At 33.0% G+C, this 13,240-nt stretch overlaps 1 protein-coding gene across 1 annotated transcript in view; it reads left to right on the forward strand.

Annotated features, from left to right (window-relative positions):
• The window catches only part of ROBO2 (roundabout guidance receptor 2), a 574,540-nt gene that overhangs the window by 382,545 nt on the left and 178,755 nt on the right, over positions 1 to 13,240 (forward strand). The gene's annotated exons all lie outside the window — the stretch shown is intronic.

The following is a 13,240-nucleotide window of genomic DNA, read 5'->3' on the forward strand; positions in this document are numbered from 1 at the left end:
ATCTCTAAGTCAATCTAATATAAGTTAAAATAACCAAACCAAAAGCTGACTGGGTATAATATGAACATGTTAAGTACACGCAGAATATTCCCTTCTCCCCCCAAATTATATATACTTTTTAGTATATATACAAAATGGTCATATATGCTGCCTAAAAGTGATTTTTGATCAAAACTCATAAAAGGAAAAGAAAAGATGACTCTTACAGTAGTAAATAATTTTTTAAAACAAGGTTAGAGATTTTGTTTGTCCACAACATCTTTCAATAAAATTAGTGCACAGTTTAAATACAGACTTAAACTTAACTTGGTAACTGTGGAAGATAGAATTTCCATGATAGTTTCTTAGAAAAAAGAAAGATATATAAAGTTGTCTTTTTGTTTAATTAATTGTACTAGAATAAAAAGGTAGCAGTTGCTTTTCAACAATTTAAAAGTGTGGCTTTGCAAATATAAAAATAGAAAGACTAGCTTTTCTTCGAAATATAAACTATAGGAATACTTGAAACTATGTCTAATATACTGCATAAGTGGAATAATTACTGAGGATGACATTTAGTAATTGGGTTTGTAACTCCAATTATCCTGAGGCATTGACTCATTTAGAATTATGCCTTTATTCATTAGGTTTGTGAGATAAGCTTTTCTGTAGAAACAAATCCAGAGTATCTTCCCTTGAATTCAAGGATTCCACAACCCTCCTCTCTAGAGAACTAGCAAGAAGTCATTGAATTATTTGCTAATTGTGAGCAAAATTTGTATTGATTTTTTTCTGTCTTTCTAGCTGATGTTAATAGCATCATACTTCAGGCCACTAAATACTTTTCAGCACCATCTAATTGTCAAAGAGTCACTTACGGAGACAAAATTGGAGACATCAAAGCCACACATACACACACATGTGCATACAAACACAAAGAAAATGATGACACAGGCAGTTAATATTTTCTTTCTTCTCCACCTCATCTGGTAATATTTTGCAATGCATATGACATAGTTTAAAACCAATAATAATTTTAAGCATTATCAAAACTACTATATCACTAAGTTCTAGCCATGCCTGATTTAACTGCTAGACAAGTATTAATTTCTCACTGCATCCCAATGCCACTACCACAAAAAAGTACAACAAAGAATAAACATATGTCCACATTTGTTCATTATGTTGTCACATCCTTTGAAATATGATATAAGGGGCATAACTTTTGCTTTTCTTTTAAAATCACTTTATGGATGTAAAAATAGATGTCTATTTTTTTCTCACAGTGCTCAAATGCTGTGTTGTGGTTTCTAGCAAAACAAAACTATTTCCATGTATTATAATTTCTATAATACATTAGCAGTTTTAAAGATGCATGTCAGTTCTCTGCAGCGATACACAAAACTTGCTCAATAAATTTGACTGAATTTAGTGAAATATAGCTGTGGAGAAAAATAGAAAACACTCCTTTGGATGCTCACTATAGACTTTTACATGGGAAGAGCTATTCCTCTTTTGGCCCCTAAATAGCTGTTAAAACCAGTGTACCTCATCTTCGACATCTGTTTGAGCAGAATGAATCCATTTTAAATCCCCAAATCACTTTCACTGTGACAGAATGCAGTAAAGGAAGCAAAATGGTTTGGGGAAATGAGAAAGTGTAAACAAGCCGATCAGATGCCATTTAATTTCCTGGAGAGTCAGACATTTTCTCAAAGAAAAGCGAGATCAGACTTTGATAAAGGAAAACCTGCTTATAACTCATTGCTATTTGAGGGAGGTTTCCCTCAAGTATATTGAGATTTAAATTGATCCTATGCCCAGAAATGTTTCATAACAACAGCCAAGACTAATAAGTTACTTAGCAGTATTGCTTGATAGTTTATGAATACCTAACTGTTCTTGTGTATACAGGAAGAAGACACCATTAACATTTGCGATGAAGCATGTGGTACTAAGAAACATGGTACCCTGATTGCCATGTGCTGAAACATTCAACACTTGTGCTTTTTTTTTCTGCCCATTAATAATGAGATTCTTTTTCAGTATTGTTGTTGGATTGTTAACATCTGTTAAATTCTAAGAACATCAAATAAAAACAAACTGTTAACAATTAAAGCTTTTATACAGTAAACCGAAGTTTAACAGAGTGAGCTTCAGTTAGTCGTACTCTGCCATATAAACCCGTGGAGTCTGCTTGTGGGACGTCTCTGGAGAGACAACTAGGTCGCAAGATGGATCATGTAAATTATAGAAAACCTTGGCATCATACTTTGCTTGGGATGGAGTTCGTGCTTTATATCCATACAGTTCCATCAGGAACATCATGGATAGCATCCTTTTGAACTAACAAGCATTTTTCTTTAAATTAAGAGTAAAATTGAGGTCTCATCTGCTGGTTCCAAAATTAAAGTTCCATTATCGAGAAGTTCTAGTGCACAACACAATAAAGAAAGAGAGACCCCACGTTTGTTATACCTTTATGTTTTCGTTGTCGTTTTTCATTACTTTTTAGATTTTTCCTTGAGAGATTATAAGAGGTGGAGAAAAGTGCTGCAGTGTTGAGCTATTTCAATGTGTATGTGTGAGAGATATTCTGTTGAATATAAACTCTTGTTCATTGTATGTAAAGCTTATGAAGTGTCACATTAATTTTTTTAAACTATAGTAAACTGCAAAGATGAGTACACTAATTTCTTCCATCACTGTATCTATACTCTTTACAATGTCACTTCTATCGAGAGAAGAAGTCCATTTCTCTACTGCTTGTGTATGGCTGGCTTTGTCACTTGCTTCGACCAATAGAATACAGTAGAATTGATATGCTGAGCCTACATCTCATGAGGACCTTGCTGATTTCACATTGCCTTCTTGGAACATTGATGCCACCATGTGAAGTAGCATGACCTAGACCCTTTGAGACTGAGAGACCAAATATGGAGAATGGCCTAACTATACAGCCATACAGCTGTCCCAGTATTCTGGGACAACTACCTGGAGATGTTGATGAGACTGACTTTGACCATCCAGCCCCAGTAGAGCCCCCAGACGACTATAGATGGATGAGTGGCCCCAAGCAAGGTCAGAAAACCTACTCAACAAAAACCAGCCTTAATTGCTGACCCACCCAAGTGTGAGCCAATGGAATAGTGGTTGTAAGCCATTAAGTTGATTTTTTTTTTAAATTTTAATTGGAGTAAAGTTGCTTTACAATGTTGTGTTAGTTTTGGCTGTACAGCAAAGTGAATCAGTTATACATATACCTATTTCCCCTCTTTTTTAGATTTCCTTCCCATTTAGGTCACCACAGAGCCCTGAGCAATACAGTAAGTTCTCATTAGCTACCTATTTTATACATAGTAGTGTGTATATGTCAAACCCAGTCTCCCAGTTCATCCCACTCCTCCTTCCCTCCTTGGTATTCATAAGTTTGTTCTCTATATCTGTGTGTCTATTTCTGCTTTGCAGATAAGTTCATCTGTACCATTTTTCTAGATTCCATGTATAAGCGATATTATACGATATTTGTTTCTCTCTTTCTGACTTACTTCACTCTGTATGACAGTCTTTAGGTCTATCCACGTCTGTGCAAATGGCACTATTTCATTCCTTTTTACGGCTGAATAATATTCCATTGTATATATGTACCACATCTTCTTTATCCATTCCTTTGTTGATGGACATTTAGGTTACTTCCATGTCTTGGCTATTGTAAATAGTGTTGCAATGAACATTGGGGTGCATGTATCTTTTTGAATTGTGGTTTTCTCCGGGTATATGCCCAAGAATGGGACTGCTGGGTCATATGGTAGTTCAACTTTTAGGAACTACCATGCTGTTTATTTGTTTTGTTTTTTTTTTGAGGAACCACCATACTCTTCTCCATAGTGGCTGTACCAATGTACATTCCCACCAACAGTGCAGGAGGGTTCCCTTTTCTCCACATCCTCTCCAGCATTTATTGTTTGTAGATTTTTTGATGATGGCCATTCTGACTGGTGTGAGTTGATAACATCATTGTAGTTTTGATTTGCATTTCTCTAATAATTAGTGATGTTGAGCGTCTTTTCATGTGTTTGTTAGCCATCTGCATGTCTTCTTTGGAGAAATGTCTATTTAGTTCATCCGCCTATTACCAAGTTTTGAGGTTGTGGTGAGGCAGCAATAGTTCGCTGATGCATATACCTCTTAAGGGAAAAGGCATGTATTAGTGATTTTATGTACTTTGCACTGCCTGGAATATAGTAGATAGTAAGGAAAAATTATTCAATCAAATGAAATGAAACTTTGCTTTAAGAGAGTAACAACTTCACTAGGGAATTAGGCAACAGAAACTTTATCATTTACTTAACTAGTGCCTATGAGAATCACCTCCAACCTCTTACTGCGTTCTGGGCTTGGGACTAACATTAAGCTTTTTCATCATAAAATCACTTATAAGAGCCAGGGTAAAAATGTTTATATGCAAAGCTATGTGAAAAGAAATTATCTGAGGAAATGTGAATAAAAATCAGCAAAAATCTATTTCATTCTAGGTATCTATAGATAGCTATAAATTGTTTATAAATATCTTAACTCTCTAAGGTAATTTTTCTGTAGTTTTACTGGTCACCAAGTGAAAGGTATTTCTAAGAGTACTGGACATTTAATCGGACATTTGACTTAATGCAAAGGTGTAATAATAATCATAGTACAATTAGCTTGATTGTTCTTTGGAATTAACATTTATGAAATATTCTATAGTTCAATATTAAGTTTTACAGAAGAAAACTTGAGCTTGAAGTTCATAGCATGAAATAATCACTCTTAGTGATAGAAGCAAATGGTTATTAAGATTATAAAAACAAAATAGTAATAAGAAGAAAGAAAGGGTATATATTTTCAATTTTTATCTTTGAATTTTAAAAAACCACATATGGAGGTAAGTGAAATTTTAGGTTCTTAGATACAGAGTTAGGTTGGCAAATATATTTTTAGAGAAATGAAAGGATAATATATGTGCTGTAAAGTCTGTAAGTCCTTAAAATACATTATAAACGGCTTTTTCTCTATTTACCCAAAAATGTGTTCCTTTTAATCACAGAGAGGACAGTTTCGTTGAGTTTCATTGAAAGTAAGAAAGAAAGAAATCTGCATCTTTCATTAAAATCTCCATAAGCCGTGTTTCCATTAGAGTTCACTGAAAAAATGACTCATAAAACCAACAATTTTCTGCATCAGGTGACAGGTTTTGACAGAAACAGCACTGCAGTTTTTGCTGTATGCTACATTTTGAATGCTTAAACTATGTGATTAGGTGTGCTTTATATGACTTCCACGTGCTTAGCTAGCAAAATCTGAGTTTATTTATACAAAATTATTCAAGTGAAAAAAATGGTGTCTCTCAAGTGAGTAAAGTCAGACCTCGAAAAACACCAGAGGGGATTGATTGGCTAGCATTTTATTATCAAGTGAGCCATTGTAGCTCTGCTAAAATTAAGGCACAAACCTTCTTGGTAAACACAATGAGATTTTTTATTTTTAATGATGCAAAAATAAAAAATAAGGAATCCCACCGTTTAATAAAGCAACTTTCTGTTTCAGCTTCTAATAACTCAGCTCTAGTAAAAAAAAAAAAAAATCTACAAGTGTCCTGTAAACAGAAAAAAATAAAATGTCCTAAATTTGTAATGTGTGCCATAAGCTTTTGCTTTTCCATTTGAGAAATATCTGGTTGCTAATCTTTAGATACTCTCTAGACACATTTCTCTGGGCATATTTTAGAATAATTGCATTGTAGAGTCAGCTGGTTTTTATTTAGAGTTGAGAATCCAGTTGTTAAAGTGTTCTAATCTACTTTTTCCACTTTGTTGGTGAATGAGACGTTTCACTTCTTATTGTTAGCATGGAATGCTAATAGTGTAACTTAAACTAACATGAGCCATTTTCTTGTAAGGGAAGTGAAAGGAATTCACGCTTTAGAGAAAAAGAACCCTGAGTTTCTAACTCTAAGCCATATGACATTTAGAAAGTCAATTTCTGAAATGCAGAAACATACATCTTTGAACTGGAGATACTCTCTTGAAAAGTGTTGCATGGTTTAGGGGTTATATATCCAATATGGTGCCTGCTGGGTAATAGATATCCCAAGAATGATGAAGATAATTAGAACAGGTATATTTAGCACATTTTTATTTTTATTCCTTTTATCCCAGTAGTTAACATGAAAAACATTTAAATATTATTCATGGATACATATATATATATGATTTTTGTTTTTTTAATATCAAAGATGGTAGAATCAGTAGAACAAGGCTAAAGCCTTTATCTTTTAGAGATACTAGAGATTTCTTTGTGATATTTGTAAGTCTAGGCAAGGTAATGATAAGTTTAATGGAAGAAAAATGCCTTTGTTTTATGTTATATATTTTAGAATCATGTTTTGAGATAATAGATGGCATTCAAGCTAAGTAGAGAATTAATTTTGATTCATTAATTATACTGCAGAATATAGTGAAATATATTAATTGTGAATGCACATTTAAAATTCTATAAAGTTAAAAAGCTTCTTTCAAATGCATAATTTTACAAAAATCCAAATGCATTTGAGAACAGTTGTGATTTTCAAAGGAAATCATAACAGATGCATTATAAGTGGATTTCTATATGTTCTTAATTCCTAGTTACATCAAAATTTTCTTCAGTAGCTTGAAATTCAGTGTAAAAATGTTTCACTAAGAAACATTTATAATTTCCAATTCTCTCCATGTAATTCTTATGAATTTTGAAGTTTTAGAATTGTCCATGCCTATAAAATCAGAATTTTCAATTGATATGTTAAAAGTATTCTCCAAACTTAAAACAAACAAACAAAACTATCTCCTCCTACATCTTTCCTAAATTATTATGATCTCATAGAGCTTTTCTCTGAACTCCTATATTTTTCACTATCTAGATCACACACTCTTGGCTTAATGTCCTCATGACAAGAGGGTATAGCTATTTCAATGAAAGCCTATAGGGTTCAGGTGTGTTTTGGCTCATCATTGCATCCCCTGATGCTAGTGCAGTGCTTGCCCAAGTTGGTTTTATTTAATATTTATTAAATGAATAAATGAGAAAAATATTGAAAGATCTCACTCTGAAATTTCAGTGTTCCACCATTGTCAGTCAAGATGCACTATTCGATTTCTTCCTCATTCCTTCTTTGCTTCTTTCCTGCCTTTCTCCGTTTCTCTTTTTTCCCTTCTTTCTTTTCCCTACTTTCCATCTTTTCCCCCGGAAAAACAATAAACATCTCACTGAATTACATTTTAAATTGGAATTTATTTTAACGGTTAGTTAATAGCAAAATAATGAAAAAATGATCTTTCAAAATTCATTGAATCATCCATAAATTATCACACTCATTCATTGCAATCAGAATAGTGAGATGTTCTCATTACATGTGGAAAGGGAGACTGTGAGAGGGCAGATTTCTAAATCCTATTTCATAGGAATAGTATTGGGAAGTGACTGAATTGTGGAAATAGAGTCTCCCTCTCCTTCTGAGTATGTATAGTTAAACTCAGATAAATTAATCGTGCATACGTTTCAATCTTATATAGTGGATACAAGGAACATGCTTCCGGGTAAAACAAACACTGTCTCCAATCTCCCAGTTACCCTTTACTATCATGGGAACAGTGGGCAATATGTATTGTATATATTTGTATGGCTAGATATTCTCATTTGTAAGATGGTAATTTAACAATATCTATTTTTGGTACTATTATTAAGATTAAAGCAGGTAATTCTTGTCAAGGATTTAGAACAGTAACTAGTATATAGTAAGTGCTCAATGAATGTTAGCTATTATTATGAATAGATCAGCTTACAGGTGACAGGATTAGTTTTTAAATGATTGATATGATATATGTGATTTTTGTGCCCTAAAACCAAAATGTTTTTCCATAAAAATGTAAATTATAGAAATCATTGGAAAAGTTCATTTAATTTGCAGAAATAGGTTTGAATATCAAGGGCACACATACAAACCAATGTGAATCAAATTGCAGTATTCTCTACAGTTTCCATTTCTTCAGCTTGCTCTGTAAACTTGTATTTCTCACAGTTCTCCTCCAGGATTCCTACCACATCCTTGAGTGATGCATTTTAATTTTATGTCTTCAGTTATTACATGAGTGCTGACATTTACTCAGTGAATAGCTACCGCCTAGCTCTCACAGATCTTCATGTTCAAACCAACTCAACATTGTAACTTGGATGTCTCACAGATATTTTATTCTATTTTCTCATTTGTCCAAAACTAAAAGTACCATCTTACCTATTAAACTGCTCCAAATCGGGGAAAAATACTTATAAAAAATAAAAATATTATATCTGTTCCATAAATGGTCTTCCATGTCATCTTTTTAATTCGTTAAGCATTTATGGAACAACTTCCTAATCATTGTATTTGACTTTGGGAGTGCGGAGTTTAATAAGGAGGGTTTCTCCCCAACACTCATCTACGTGGATTGATTTTTTATAAGTTACAAATTTAAAGGCTGGCTTTTTTTTTCTTTTACTTTAATCTAAATTTCTAATCATATCCACTAACTGGACCTTATAATTTCACATTCACTGGCCATACTGGTTTCCATTACTCTTTTGCTTATATTATATGTTGTAAGGGCTAAAAGGAATTGGAGATAATCTAATCTCTCAATTTACAGATGCTAATTAGTCTAATAATTTGATATTTTTTTCCAAACAGCTATAATGATGAGGTATGTAAAGTTTAGTTAATATTCCTGATTATTTCTGAAAATTACTAAACATTTTCTCTTTTTTAACCATAGTTCCCACTACAGTCCTAGGTCATTAATGACAGAAATGGTATCTTATTAACTGATATCTTACAGGTCTTACTTGAGTGCATAGCATGGAGTTGTAATTAAATCATTATTTGATTAATTTACATGAATTAACTACCCAACTCAAAGGCAAGTTAAAAAAAAAAAAGGCAAGTAACAATATGACCTTTTTATAATGTGAGTTTCTAGAAAGGAAAGTGAAGGAATCGCTAGGAGACTGGAAGATTTCTCATGTGTTTTAGGTGTCTTCAAATACATGCCCTTCCTGTCACTCCTTCAGAACGTTTGTCCTCAATCTTTATTTCTCAACAACAGTTACAACTGGATTGATCAGGGACCTTCATTGGAATTTTAAAAAAAAAGAACGTGTGTGTACCCTGATTTGAGATTGGCATCCCCTTCAAAAATCTTCTTACTCTGGGCCTTTCTTTTATACCATCCCCTTGAACTATTTGTTCATTTTTGGCACAAATACCTGCTAGTATGTTAATTTTTTAAAAACTTGTCCAGGAAGTTGATATTTATTTTGATAGTTACTCTGTTGTTTATCATATGAACATGATTTTGTTTCAAAAAAAGATAAGCATTCAATTTTGTTTCACTGTTTTTGTATTTTCTATTGTTCTGCCTTGTTAAATGCAGCACAGTCTCTAGTTATCAATTTCTGTATATTTCCACTGTCATCACATTGGTCATGCACTATGCCAAACCCCAGACTCCTTTACAATCAAAACTTTCCTGAATGCCTACCAGTTTTTATATTCAGGAACCTTTTCATTTAGTCCTTACTTATACTAATACATCTTGAGGCAGAAAGATGGAAATTTTATATTAATCTTCTACACAGCAACAATGTATGCTATGATATCAGATATCATTTTAACTCTGTACTGGCATCATCTGTGCAGAACATTATTATTAATCCATAGCGTAGCTGACCTATAACATTTCACAGCTTGACATGTTGAAAGGTTGTCCTTTGAATATTTCTTTGACATTCTTCTAAATTCATAAGAAGCCACCATATACTCTGGAAATTTCCCAGGATTATTATTGTTTTTCATTATAGTTAATCTTATTTAATTGTCTATTCTATTTTTCTCCCTTTCTAATGACTTATTTATATTATTTTGTTTATATCTGTTAGTGATAGAAGTTGACATTCTGCTAACTCAGTTTGTTGGGATACCATATGAATCATCATGGTTTAGACAAGCTAGTTTTGCAGCCATTCCCACACCCAGGCTGTACCTGTAATTTAGGCTACTATCTCCCAGGTGTGTGAAAGTGGCTTAACACCAAGAAATGGCAAGAGAAATTGCTTGAATAAGTTTACTGTTGATGTAGAGTAGATTTTTTATTCTATGGCTAATGTAAAGTAGATTTTTAATTCTATGGCTTGTAATTTGAAAAGGTAAAATTATCATGATATAACAAATAGAAGAATGAAGCTGTAATGCTGAACCCAAAACAACCAACTTAACTACCTTTCAAATGAATAGAATTACTACTGTAGTTAGCAAAGCTTGCATATCATTTGATTAATGGAAGAATCCTTTTCACATCTTTTAGAAGACAATAAATTAAACTTGAAAAAAGGTTTGAGCAGCTACAATCATTAATGAAAAAATTATTTTTGTAAATTACAAGAACTAGGGGAAGATTGTATAGAAACATTCAAAAAGTATGACACTAAAAAAAAAATTCCTATAGTAGCTGACATTGTGAATATAGTTAATTAGGACAAAACAGGTGAATCTGAATGTAAGCAAGAGTAAAAATCTTTCTTTTCTTCCTTCAAAAAAATTTTTGGTGATAATAGCCAATGTTCCTTTTTATTCATTTATTAATAAATATCAAATGCCATCATAACATACATGATCTCATTTGCAAAGAGATTTTCTTATAATATTTCACTTTATAGTAAACTCCTTGAGGTAAATGGTAACTAAAGAACTTTGTCAATAAAGTGTCCTTAAATGTGGAAGGAATTTGCAAAGTCAATGCCAATTTTTATTTCTTTTTCTCTTATAAAATGGTTATTATCAAGGCTGTTCATGTCTTCTTGTAGTAAAGTGATGGAGAAATTATTCAGTAAATATTATTAGTGTTCCGATAAGACCTTGAATTCTGAGCACACTATTTAGTACCATGGTGTAAAAATATACCATAATATCATAGCACATTCTACATAGAACTACATTCTACGTAGAAGTACAAATAAGTAGACTGCAACTGGATGTCAACTAGAAAATGAAATAATATTGAAAGCCATTTAGTATTTTCGCTTGTACAGTGAAAATTTTCATAGTTAGATGCAGTGAGCCAATGAAAATAGTCATTAAAGATATCAAATTGAGAGTGAACAGGAGTTGCTCTTTTTAGATATGAAACATAATTACTTTTGTTTTGTTGGTAAATGAAGGAACCTCAAGACTTGGCCCTGCTTCAAAGGAAAGAATCTTAGCTTGGTAGAGAGGAAGTAGGGGACAGTCTTGGAAATGATGGGCAAACATTCATGTGAAAATATGAGAGTTTAATAAAAGCTAAAAGATATACAACATGCTGCTTTTTGTGTGCAATGCTTTCTTTCATTCTTTTTCAATTAAATATCTAGTTCTAATACACAGAAGTGAGAAATTCAGTGGCAAAAGGAAAATGAAAAGAGGACAAACAAACAAAACTTCTTTTCATCCCAGTATGCCTAGGCAGCAGTCCAAGAAGTAGATCTTAGGCACCATATGTGCTGTCCTCCCAATAGGGATGACATTTTACATGGAACTGAAAATGCCTGGGCTTGTCTGAATTCTGCCAGATCCTTTTTGCTTTTTCTCAATATAAGATACCTCTCTAGGTACAATATGCTCTCAAAAGACTCAACATTAATTGTCAAAAGGAAGGCTCAGCATGGCCAGTGTCTTTTTCTGTCATTTAGTTCCCAACATCTAACACAACTCAGGGTCACAATCTAAATATGGTGATGCGAAGCATCTTCAAAATGTCTGCATGTAGGCACCAATTTCACCAGCTCCCAATTACACATCTTCCTTCTGTCTCAAGAGTGCTGAAGGATTATTTGTTGCTTTTCAGATAACCCTTGGTTCTTGTTCCCACATGAAGTAGAGATTATGCTCTCCCTGCAGCCCTTTTAAAGTCCAACACACCCACTTTTGCCATGTGTGAGCAATCTTCAGGCACTATTAGCCCCGCTTGAGTAGCTCTTGATAACACTCTCTAGGAAGTCAATTAAAGATGTCAGGGGGTGGGCCGGACTGCTTTTCTTTTACTAACAGGCATTTGGAGAGTGGAAGATGGAACTGTCAGGAACAGGTGATTTTTGATTCTTGAGGAACTAAACCTGATTTGTTTTTTCCTCTCACTATTTCAACTATTTTCTTTTTGTGTTCTCGAGAAGATTTATTTTAATCTTTAGGCATCACCAGCTATATAATACTGAGGATCAAATACCCAAGCTAGTAAATGATGAAAATATTTGTTCAGCAATTAAAGATATAAAGAGAGATATCTGACAAATTTGAGCATAGTGAAAATTTGTAATAAGAAGGAGCTACTTTTTTGGTTAAAATATTTACATTTAAACTAAAATTAAATGATTGCTCACTAAAAATTAGGCATAAAAATCTCCTGGCATTATAGTAGTGTAATTCTTTGCACTTGCTTGCTACTATTGTGATTCTTTCTTTTGCTAAAAATCTTGACCCAATTGTTCTATGTGTTTTTAATAAGAAAGACTACCCTAAAAGTAAATGATTGATTTTTTTCTTAAATAATATAAAGCAAAATTAAAGTGCCACAACTTTTAATCTAATCTAATTAATGTAAATGTTTAAACCAATTATTTAGTCCCAGTAAACATTATTTTGCTTATGCAAAATATTATTTGATGTTACTTTATATTCCACTATTAAATTAGTGCAATAACAGAAATTTCCATGATATTGTATTTAATCTACAACTTTGTTATATATTTATGTACTTAACCGGGAGAATGATCACTGTGGGGAGATGCATACTTTATAAGGGAGAATATATAACTTTGAACACCACTGTCTATTTGATTATGCAAAACCATGAAAATTAATGAATACTTCCTCTTTGCTAATCATGTGTTAAATGCCAAAAAGTGCTTTCACTTAATCCTCATTGTCACCCTAGATGATAGGCAACATTATCCCCATTTTACAGATGAAGAAGCAGAAGCTTACAGAGGATAAATACCTTGCCCCAAGTCCCATGCTAATAATCAGCAGTGCCAGGACTCAAACCGAAGGCTTTCATTCACCAAAACCTGTGGGCTTCACCTGCAGAGGGCCAGGAACTGCTGAAGATGTAAGGTTCTGTCTGTACCTATATTTGCAAGAGATATAATCTCATAATGATTATATCACTCTGAGAAATGAACT

Source organism: Monodon monoceros, unplaced genomic scaffold (genome assembly GCF_005190385.1).
Source record: "Monodon monoceros isolate NGI ecotype Baffin Bay Population unplaced genomic scaffold, NGI_Narwhal_1 Super_Scaffold_11, whole genome shotgun sequence".
NCBI lineage: Eukaryota > Metazoa > Chordata > Mammalia > Artiodactyla > Monodontidae > Monodon > Monodon monoceros.